The following is a 10,719-nucleotide window of genomic DNA, read 5'->3' as shown; positions in this document are numbered from 1 at the left end:
TCAGGGCCCTCCATGCTTCAGAACCAGTCTTGGCTTCCCTAGGCAGCCCCCACGTTTCCACCACGGGGCACCCTGAACATGCCTTCACTTCTCCACATCTCCTTGTGCTATTACCTCTATCTCTGTCTGTGAAAATCCTACCTTCCAAGGCCCTTCTCAACAAGCAAGCTTTACCTCCTCTAGGAATCACCCCCTGATTCTCCCACTGAGTGACTGTGGATACCCCATATTCTATCTTGACATGCAGGCTTGTCTAATGTGAGCTTGTCTAATGGACCTCCCTCCATGAGTTAAGAAAAGCGCTCAGATTCCATTGTTCATCACAGGGCCCCCAGTCCAACAGTTGCATGTTGCATGCTAGCGAGCCTTGTCAATGGCTCTCGATGTCCCCAAGCACCTTCTTTACAGTCCTCTAGAGATTCCCGTCTATTCCCAGTTGGGTCATCCCACACCCCATTCTCTCAAGGTTCAGCTCTCAGCTGACTACTAATCGGAGATAAACCCATCTCTGCCAACATGTGGCCCATCCAGTTAACTTCTATATTTCTAACAAAGGTCTTCTGCAAAATTCTAATCCCCAAGGTTCTGGGAGGTGTTTTTGATAAGGAAAGACCTTGGGACCAAGGCAAGCCAGTGCTGCAAGAGTGCACCGCCTGCCTTCAAAGAATGCACGAGTTGTTAGGAAGGGAGAAAGGCTCTGTCCTTCAATAAAGAAGGCTGGCTGCAAGAAGAACTTCCTCTGACTGATCCAAAACTGCTGCCTGGTGGGAAACGATGGATAGAGAAGAGACTTTGACCTGACTGGATGACGTTTAGCAAGGAACATACCTCTCTGGCCTCTGCTCAGCTTCAAGAAGCTTCTGAGCCTCAGTTTCTCCATAGGTAACACAAGGTGGCAGGGATGAGAACTGGATGATCCCAGAAGGCCCAACCAACCTGACATTCCAAGGCTCTGTGACTCATGGCCACTGCCTCCTCCTCCTCCTGAGAGGTCAGTGTCATTTGAACCTACACCAGCTCCACTCCCTCCTCATTCTCAAGCCCCACCTTAGTCCAAAGGGAAAGGTAATGCTAAAAGATCTCCCTGCCAATCAGCAGGCAGCATGTGAGGGCGGGCCTCAGTCACTGTAGGTGGAAGGAATGGGCAGAAGCAGGGGAGAGTGTTGGGTTCTGTAGACACAGAAATGCTACTCTCACTCATGTCACCTGTCTCAGCCCAGACAAAAGACAGTCAGCTGGTTGCCCTCACTTCTCTGGCCTACCTTTTTAAGAGATTACAACTGTCAGCTAAATTTAAGTGTTGCTGTAAAATCAGGACATATAAGTCTCTCAGACTGGATCTGAAAGGTTTCATGATGGGTAGCGCACAAGAGTGATAAAGATTGAAACTTGGAGGCAATCTAAGCGGTACTGTGCAGCGTGCCAATTAAGGATCTTTAAAAATAGCCTCTCTCCTCTTATGCTGAAGATGAAGTTTCAGCAATAAACAGACATCTGCTAGGAGCTTCTGAAAAGATACAACATAAACACCCCAGGGCACAGCCATAAACAGCCCAGAGCACTCTTCTGCTCACCAGTGGGGCAGGGGGCTAGGGGGACCCAGAGCCCAGAGAAGTGGTAGAAGGATAGCTGGGGGTGTGAGAAAGCAGAGAAGGCAGCAAAAAGGAGAGACTGGGGAGGATGGAGGTGAGCTCCCCACAGGAAGGAAGTTGAGGGGAGAGCACAACTTGGTCAAACATGAAGAACTGGCTGTCTTCTGTAGGGAATAAAAGCTCGGTAATTCACCTAGAGGATTTCTAGAGAGTCATCCAGAGGATGCCATGCCAGTGTCATGCACTCTGGAAATGGGTCACTTCTTAAAAGTGGGGGTAAGACTGACATTTTTCAGTGTGTACCTATGGAAGGCACATCACAAATATTTTAACTTCACCTCCAGATCAATCTCTTGAGATAGGTGTGATTACCTCCTTTTTATAGACTAAAATACTAGGGTTCATTAACTTGCTGAAAGTCACATGGCTAGGATTCAAACTCAGGTCCCTCTTAGCACTTTTGTCTGGTTTGGGCAACATTACCTGTATCCACACATACCCCTGAGGTTTACTCTTAGTGCCCAGACTCCTTGAACCCCCAAATCTAACTCAAGAGGATTTCCAGGCTGAGCACGGTGGTTCATGTCTGTAATTCTAGCACTTTGGGAGTCAGAGGCAAGAGGATTGCCTGAACCCAGGGGTTCAAGACCAGTCTAGGCAGCTTGGTGAGACCTTGTCTCTACAATAAAATAAAAAAAATTAGTCGGGTGTGGTGGCGCACAGCTATAGTTCCGGCTACTTGGAAGGCTGAGGCAGAAGGATCACCTGAGCCCAGCAGGTTGAGGCTGCAGTGGCCATGATAATGCCACTGCACTCCAGCATGGGCAACAGAGTAAGACTCGGACTCAAAAAAATAAAAATAAAAAAGGGATGCTAATTTCTAAAGGGGAGAGGTCGCAAAGTAGGCTAGAGGAACAATAGTTGGGCCTTGACAAACTGAAACAGGCTGTCTCCCCGGCCCTGTGGGCCCTGTTTCCTCACATCCTGATTGCAGAGGGAACGACAGGCACAAGGATATGCCTAGACTGTGTCTGGAAGGATATACAGGGATAACACCTGCCAAAGAGACAAAATGGAGGCCTGAAGGACGGGAGAATAAGGGAGATGTACTTTCCATTAAATTCCCTTTGTATGCAGTGAATATTTTACCACACATCTACATATGTGTGGGTGAGTACCATATATCTATGTGTGTGTGTGGAGGTGAGCACCATGAACTTGTGTATTCGTATGGAGACGAGTACCATCCATCTATATGAGTATATGGAGGTGAACACCATGAACTTGTGTATGCATGTGGAGGTGAGTACCATGCATCTATGTGTGGGTGTGTGGAGGTGAGCACCATGACCTTGTATATGCATATGGAGGTGGGTACCATGCATCAGTGTATGCATGTGGGTGAATACAATGAACCTGTGTATGCGTGTGAAGGTGAGTGCCATGCATCTATGTATGTCTATGGAGGTGAGTGCCAAGTATGTATGTATATGGAAGTGAGGACCATGCATGTATGCATGTCTGTGGAGGTGAGTAAAATGAACTTGTGTATGTATGTGCAGGTAAGTAACATGCATCTATGTAAGTGTGTGGAGGTGAGTACTATGCACCTATGTAAGTATGTAGAGTGAGTACTATGCATTTGTGTATGTGTGTGGAGATGAGTACCATGTATCAGCGGAGGTGGGTGCCATGAATCTATGTAGGTGTGCGGAGGTGTGTGCCAGCATCTACGTATATGTGTGGAAATGAGTGCCATGGAATCTTGTGTGTGTGAGAGTGAGTCCCATGTGTATATGGAAGAAGTGTGAGCAAGTCATGTTTAAGAGAGCTCAAGATATCAGATACAAGATAATAGACACAACCAAGCAGGAAGGGGAAACCTGGACTGAGTAAGACTTCCTAGGTTCTCTGATTGGGCAAATCTTAAACCCAGAAGAAGCCTGAGAGTTCATACAGTGTCTCTTCTTCCTTTGCAACTGTAATATGCTACACCTCCAGGCAGGTGGCCAGGAAGCTCTCCCAACATGGACCCTGAGGTCCCCAAAGTCCCAATTGGACAAGTCTCACAGTACACTCCCCTAATGAAAGCGACTGACAAAATCCTCTCCCTAAGAGTCTGGAAAGAGGTCTTCCCAATCCCCTGCATGTTTCTCTATCCTATTTTCCCTTTCTTCTGGCTCTCAGACTCCTCCTTCCTCCAGGCAGGGAGTTCCTGACTCTTGTTACCTTTGCATCAAGTTGGGCAAAGCCCAGCTGTCCTGACACACAGAGTTGTCAGCACCCTGTCTTGACAGCAGCCACAAACTCTTCAAGCAGTGCCTCAATCCTCATTCTGCTCCCTGGAATGAACAGTTGTCCAACAGAGGGGGTCAGCACCAAGCCACTGGCAGATCCCAGTCCCTCCCTGGTCCAGGGAGCAACTCTCTGTCGTGACTAAAATGTCCAAGTGACTTCTTTCCTGCTACTTCTTCTTCCTCCCCTACATCTCATCCTCCTGGCTCTCAAAACAAGCCATATACTGAGATCCTGTAAATCTTCACCATATACAGCCAGTACTCAGACAAGTGGCCAAGGCCAGCCATTCAGAGTCATGAGAGCAAAGAAGTACTTTCTGCACCTCAATGCATTGATACTATGGTAATGAGGCCAGAACAGGGTGTTCTTAGGCTCCCACTCCCGTCTCTGGCATGTGCTGGGTTTCTGGACTGAGTGCGTCAGGGCCTCAGGCCTGCAGACATTCCACAAACCTGCTATTGCAGCAGCTCAGGGACCAGGGGCCACTGTCCAACTTCTTGCTACCAGCAGAAAGGGCATCTGCGTTGGACATCCCCCACTGCCCAGCTAAGGGGAAGCATAGCCCCATTCTTGCAACTGCCTTCACCTCTAGGTTTCACCAGAATAAATCTAATCAAGACTTGGAAGAAATGCAGATGCCATGAGGTATCAGGACAGGTGCTGGAAGATGGGTATTTGGGATGGGGAAGAAAGCAGGGAAACTGCCCTACCCTCAGGGGAGGGAAATGTTAGTGCAAATGAAGAATACACTAAAAATCTCAGTCCTAAAAACACCAGCACAGTCCACATACACACAGATCCTCACCCGACACCCGAAGCAGGTAGGTTGTCCTGGGATGAACCAACTATTCAGATATATGGACGGGGCGGTGCAATTGCATTTAAGAAACTATACCATTCTTGGTCATAACAAAAGACTCTTCACTTGAGACACAGGGGTGGACACTCCTCAACAGCTGTCAGAGAAGGGAAGCGACTTGATATCAGACCCGGGGTTGACCCAATTCTGCCATGAAGGTTTGTTTGTGAGCAGAAGATCCAAGTGGCCCATCACTTTACCAGCTCTGAAGTTCTAGGCCACGTGATTAATGCTTTAGAAGAAGGAGCCTTATCAGCCCAGCCCAGCCATATTTTTCTACCTTTGGGGTAGCTGGAGGGAGGAGTCAGGGCACCCCAAAGTGAGGGGAGCAGGGTGCTTGGCCATCAAAAAAGGACAAGACAAGATAGGCCATGGAGCTGGAAGTTTCACCCTGCTGGCCTTGTCTTAACACTCTGCGTCATTTTGTCTTCCTCTGACAGCTCAACCTCCCTGAATAAGAAAACCAAAATAGAGAGCCTCACATTAGAAAGGTTTCATTCGGAGGGCACCAAGAGAGGAGGTAGAATGGGACAGAGGGTGAGGCCACATGGGTCATAGATCTTCCTATCTCCTAAACCCCAGCTCTGTTTATTTTCTAACTTTTAGAAAGTCCAGATATGTTCATCATTAAAGTACTGATCCAAGTAAATATCAAAATCCCAATAGCTCTGTGTCTTTATCTGAATGTATAACTGTACCAAATACATGTATAACTTTGCCTACCACTCCAAATTAGTTAAAAGAATTCCTCCTTTTTAAGAGAAAAAAAATTGGATTTTTCTTTTGTTTTTTAGTTGGAGTCTCACTCTGTCGCCCAGACTGGAGTGCAGTGGCCGCTCCTGGCCACCGCAGCCTCGACCTGCTGGGCTCCGGCAATCCTTCCGCTTCAGCCTTCCAAGGAGCTAGAACTACAGGCGCGCGCTACCACGCCCAGCTCATTTTGATTTATTGTAGAGATGAGGTCTCGCCAAGTTGCACAGGCAGGTCTCAAACCTGCGGGCTCAGGCAATCCACTCATCTCAGCCTCCCAAAGGCACGGAATTACAGGCTGAGCCACCGAGCCCGTCTGGATTTTTCATTAGAAAAACATTTTTACTATAAAAATTTTGGGGAAAGTACTAAAAAGTAAAAGACAAAGGGGAAAAAAACCAACACTAGCACTGCCATTGAGAGAGTAAGATTTAAAATTTTAGTACACTTTTTTTGCCTAATGGAAAACATTGTTTGTGTTAAAAAGAAAAAAAAAAAATCCAAAACCCAACTCCTCATTTGAGGGCTGTTTGCAGGGAAGAGTCTTTACTGGTGGATGAAAGCATCTACGAAAGTGTCCAGCCCCCTTAAGGAGATATGGTAAGAGAACCAGGTATGAAGTTCATTATTAAGAGAAGCAGGTATGTCTCTTCCTCTCCTCCTGAGTCTCTGGTATCCTTCATTAGGTCGCCCACAGAGGTGCCAGTGGTGATACTATCTCTACAGAACAAATTCAGACAAGACACATAAAGGTCTAAGCATCCGTTTTCCGTCACCACCTGCCCCCAGAGCAGATGAATAGCGATTTGAGAAAGGTTTCACAACTCACCCAAGTGAGGCAGGTCATAGAAGGCTCTCGAAGGTACAAGGAAACCAGCACTGCCCAGAAAGAGAGGGAAGGGAGAAAGGTGTGCGGCAGTCTCCACCCAGCACCGAGTGTCTGGGTCATGAGGTGGTCATTACTGTGGAGTAATTCAAAATGTGGACAGAAATGACCTCAGTCCCCAGCAGCCCATGTACAGAGGCCAGCTGCTGATCGGGGCACAAATACAGCTGTCTGGGCTCCCCACCGCTACCCAGCATGGTGAAGGGTGAGCAGCAAATAGCTCTCCCATTATTCAGGATGTTTACAGACTGACACTTGCTGAGATGACATCAGGACGTGAGCGAGTCATCGGTTTTTTTTTAAACATCTTATCTCAACACTTGCACAGGCAGCACACAGACCCACAACAGGGTTCATTCATTCAAAACACATTTCCTGAATGGCTGTGACACAACTGGACAGACGGTCCCTGAGCCTCCCCATGGTTCAGTCACAGTGCTCAGGGCTGTGGGTCCCACATGGCACGGAAGGGGACTCCTGTCCCAAGGGGCCCGCTGTCCAGTGAGGGAGATGGATGGTTAAGGTGGAGGGTGACTGCAGAACAAAGGGAGGGCGACTTCTCCAGATGGAAACAGGCATAGAAGGACTGACAACCAAATGCCGTATACAGCCTGCATCCTGATTAACTCAGACCAACCAACTGTAAAGGTCATTTCAGACACAACCGAGGATATCTGAATGTGGCTAGGGGATGTCAAAGAATGACTGTTAATTCCGCTACATGCAGTAATGGAAGTGTAGTTGTGCCACAGAGCATCCTTTTCAAAAGAGATGCATACCGGATTCAATAGAGGGAAAATGATATGACATTAGAGGTTTACTTTAGAATATTTCAAAAAGAAAAAACAGAGGGAAAGGAAAGAGATGGAGAGAGATATGAAGCCAGTATGATCTTGATAACTGTGGAAGCTGGGTAATCCATACATGGGCTCATCACACTATGGTGTTTCTGTGCTTGAAAATGTTCACAAGATTTTGTGATAGAGGCTGCAACACATTGAGGTAGATGCCCCAATGGAGGCTGCTGTAAAAGGCTAAGGGAATACAGAGCAAAGAGCACAGAAGATTTGTGAGAACCAGAAAATAAATCTGCCAAGTGTATGAGTGTTGTAAATGCCATTTCATGGTGGGATGAGAAGACGTGCTCACAAATAATGACAATATAGGATGGGGAATAGCAAATACTGTGCCCCCTGTCCCATCCAAGGAAGATGCATTGCAAATCCCCAGTGGATGCCTGGTACCTCAGATAGTACCGAACCCTATATATACGGTGTGTTTGCCTGCACACACAGAAACTATGTTTAATTTATAAATTAGGCACAGTAAGAGATTACACCACTAATAATAAAATAGAACTACAATATACTATAATAAAAGTTATGTGAAAGCAGTCTGTCTCTTTCTCTCTCTCACCCTCTCTTCCTCTCTTAAAACCTTGTAATACTTTCGGGCCACAGTTGACTGTAACTGAAACCTTGGAAGGTGAAACCACACATAAGGGGGACTGCTGTGCCACAGAGGAGCTGTGCCTGCCAAGCCCCAGGGTTGTCCTGCTTTTCAAGGCACTTACTTCCCAACACATAGACCTCACTCATACAGACTGAGGCAGGACCCCAGCTTGGTCACTCACTGGCTGTATGATGGGAGAAAGTTGTAAACTTTTTGAGTCTCCATTTCCACCTACTTATCTGGGGGCTAAGGTGAGGATCTAATGATATAAAGAATGAAAAATCTCAGCTGAATACGGTGGCTCATGCCTGTATTCCCAGCAATTCAGGGGGCTGAGGTGGGAGGATCACATGAAGCTAGGAGTTCAAGATCAGCCTGGGCAACATAGCAAGACCCTGTCTCTCTATATATTTTTTAAAATAAATAAAAAGTAAGAGAATGAAAAATTTCAGCAGGTGAACAGTATTCTCTTCCCTGGCTCTTTAAAGAACAGAGACCATTAGCCCTCAGAGAGCTTCTAAAATTAGCTATGTTTCAGATCAATTCTTCCTGTACCCATACCACACTGCCTCCTGCCAGAGCCAAGGCTCTCCACCAAGAAGGTCTCTACTCTTCAGCAGTGGGGAGTGAAGGGGGCAGACCCATGGCTGAGATGGGGAGGGGGGTTGTGGACATGGGTGGAGAGAATAGAGACATACCCCAATCACAGGCAGAGAAGGAAGCTGAGATTATCTGGCCGTTTGCACCTCTCAGGAATGGACCTCAGGCAGGCACCACCACAATCAGTCATGGTCCTTAAACTGATTTATACTAAAGTGTAATTGTTTGGCATCAGGTTAATCATGATTTTCTTTTGGAGGAAGAGTTGAACAGAAAGCCAGAGTCCTGGGCCTGAAGGAAGGGGGCAGGGATACAGAGAAATCATATTTTTTATAAAGGTATGTTCAAACTGTGGATTTCAATTATCCCACAACTATAATTGCTAACTCTGCCCCCTCCAAAACAACAACAATAACAAACTCTCACAGAACTAGAAACAGCCCTCAGCTAACACAATCCCCCTAGACTATTCCAGAAGCCAACTCTCAGAGGTAAGACCAAGTCAATGGCAAAAGCGCCTCCCCCAATGACACCCAAGCACCAGCAGTCAATCCCTTCCCATCACAGTATAGCCAACACTACCCAGCACCCTAGGCAAGGGGATCCGAGGTTGAACAAACTGGGCTAACTTGGGTCAATTCAACTGTTTTGCCAAAGAAGCATCCCCTGAAATCCTGTGAATAGAATCTTTCAGGGACCAGGTGGCTCCAGTCAGCACACAGTGGAGCTGTGATCCTGGGCACAGCACACCACTGGGAACATCAGAAAAATCACTGGACTTAGCACCATGACAGAGCCAGGACCTGGCTCAGACACTTCTTGTGTGACCTTGGGCACTTATCTTACCTGAGCCTCTTTTTCCATCTCTCAAATGAAGAGAGCAAAATTCTTGAGTTTCTGGAGAGTAACCATGAAACCAGCTGCAAAAATGCCACTGGACAAGACTTGTTGCCCAAAAGGCACTTAACAAATCTGTCTTCTCTCTGCCTGAAAGCGAGTTCTTAACTGCAGTTGGGGTCTCCAGTACACCGGGAGGGGCTGCCCTGCAGACTGAGGCCCACTTCTGGGTCCTCTGTCCCCCAGGGAGAGGGCACAGAAAGGGCACAGGTGCCAGGGAACCCAGGCATGCAAAGTCGAAGAGCCAGCTCGCTGCTGGCTTTCTTCCCACGGGATCTGCCCACAAGGGGGCTGGTTAGTGACCATCCTTCACCAAAATCAGCGGAGACTGTCGTGAGCCGGCAGACTGACAAGGAGAGGGCCGCTGCAGGCCTCGCAGGGCCCCTAGGCGCTTCCAAATAAAAGCCCTTTCCGCTTTAAGAACCCAAGCCCCAGAATAAACAATGTGGAGGGAAACACACGTTTACTCTGGTTTCAACACCGCGCTTCCCCAGCCAGCAAAGGTCGATCCCAGCTCTGCTGGTGAGGTTAGCGTGAATAAAATTAACCCCACCTACTCCGGCCCGGTTGCGGGGAAGACTCCTCTCACCCCAGAACCAGCCAGGAGACTGCAGGGCGGATGCCGAGGACGCCCCGGCGGGGGTTCTCCTGGGCCCGGGGAGCGCGCGACGCAGAAGGGCCACCGCCACGGACCCAGTCACTGACCCTGTCCAGCCCGCAGTCGGCCTGCTACTGACATTTGGCTCAACTTAACTTCCTGTTACTAAGGAGGGAGGGGGAAAGGGCGACCCGTGAAGAACCGGGCAAGGACGTGGAAGGCGCAGAGCCCAACGCCTGAGGAGCAAAGTTTGAGGATGGTCTCTACCCGGTGACAGGCGGCACCGCGTCCCTCCCACTTCGTGTTGACGTTTGGGATTTTCTAGGCGTAGAATGGCAGGGTCTGGGTGTTGAGGGGCGGAGTAAGAGGTAGTTCGGCTGCCGGTGGGAGGCTTTCTTTGCGATCTAATTGGTTCCGACACCGGCCGGGGCCTCCTCGGCTCCCCCGGCAGCGCCACCTGCTCCCTGCGCGCCCCGCGGGTGGGTTTGCGGCGAGGGATGCTGCGGCCGCACCTGCCTCTCCCGCGCGCACCGCAGGGCTCAGAGTCCAGTCGGGGCCGGCACTGCCCCCGCTCCCCCGCGCCCTCCCTCCCCCAGGAGCGCGCGCCGCCCCCGCCTTACCGAAAGCCGCGCGGGCCGCGGGGCCCGGGTCCGCGCCTGCCTCTGCCCCGGCCGCGGGCTGAGCGGTGGGGCCCCGCCGGCCGCCTGCGGAGCTGGGACCAGCGAGACTGCCCCGCGCAGGCTTAGCCGGCCGAGCGCCTGCGGGTCTGCGCGGCGCGGCCGGCCGG

At 49.4% G+C, this 10,719-nt stretch overlaps 1 protein-coding gene across 13 annotated transcripts in view; it reads right to left on the bottom strand.

Moving 5' to 3' along the window:
• The window catches only part of MICAL2 (microtubule associated monooxygenase, calponin and LIM domain containing 2), a 152,527-nt gene extending 141,825 nt beyond the window's left edge, over positions 1–10,702 (bottom strand). For 7 of the 13 annotated variants that reach the window (XM_021709222.1, XM_021709215.1, XM_021709218.1 and 4 more), the window contains exon 1: positions 6,329–6,394. The gene's annotated coding sequence lies outside the window, so the exon portion shown is untranslated. Of the gene's footprint in view, positions 1–6,328; positions 6,395–8,535; positions 8,588–10,552 lie in introns of those variants that run through there. The other 6 variants (XR_002481526.1, XR_002481527.1, XM_021709223.1 and 3 more) reach the window with 3 other exon arrangements.
• Positions 10,703–10,719: the final 17 nt, after the last annotated feature.

Source organism: Carlito syrichta, unplaced genomic scaffold, assembly GCF_000164805.1.
Source record: "Carlito syrichta isolate Samal-C Ts95f unplaced genomic scaffold, Tarsius_syrichta-2.0.1 Scaffold169247, whole genome shotgun sequence".
Taxonomy (NCBI): Eukaryota; Metazoa; Chordata; class Mammalia; order Primates; family Tarsiidae; genus Carlito; species Carlito syrichta.
Note: the sequence above shows the minus strand (reverse complement) of the source record. Positions and strands in the feature narration are given on the sequence as shown.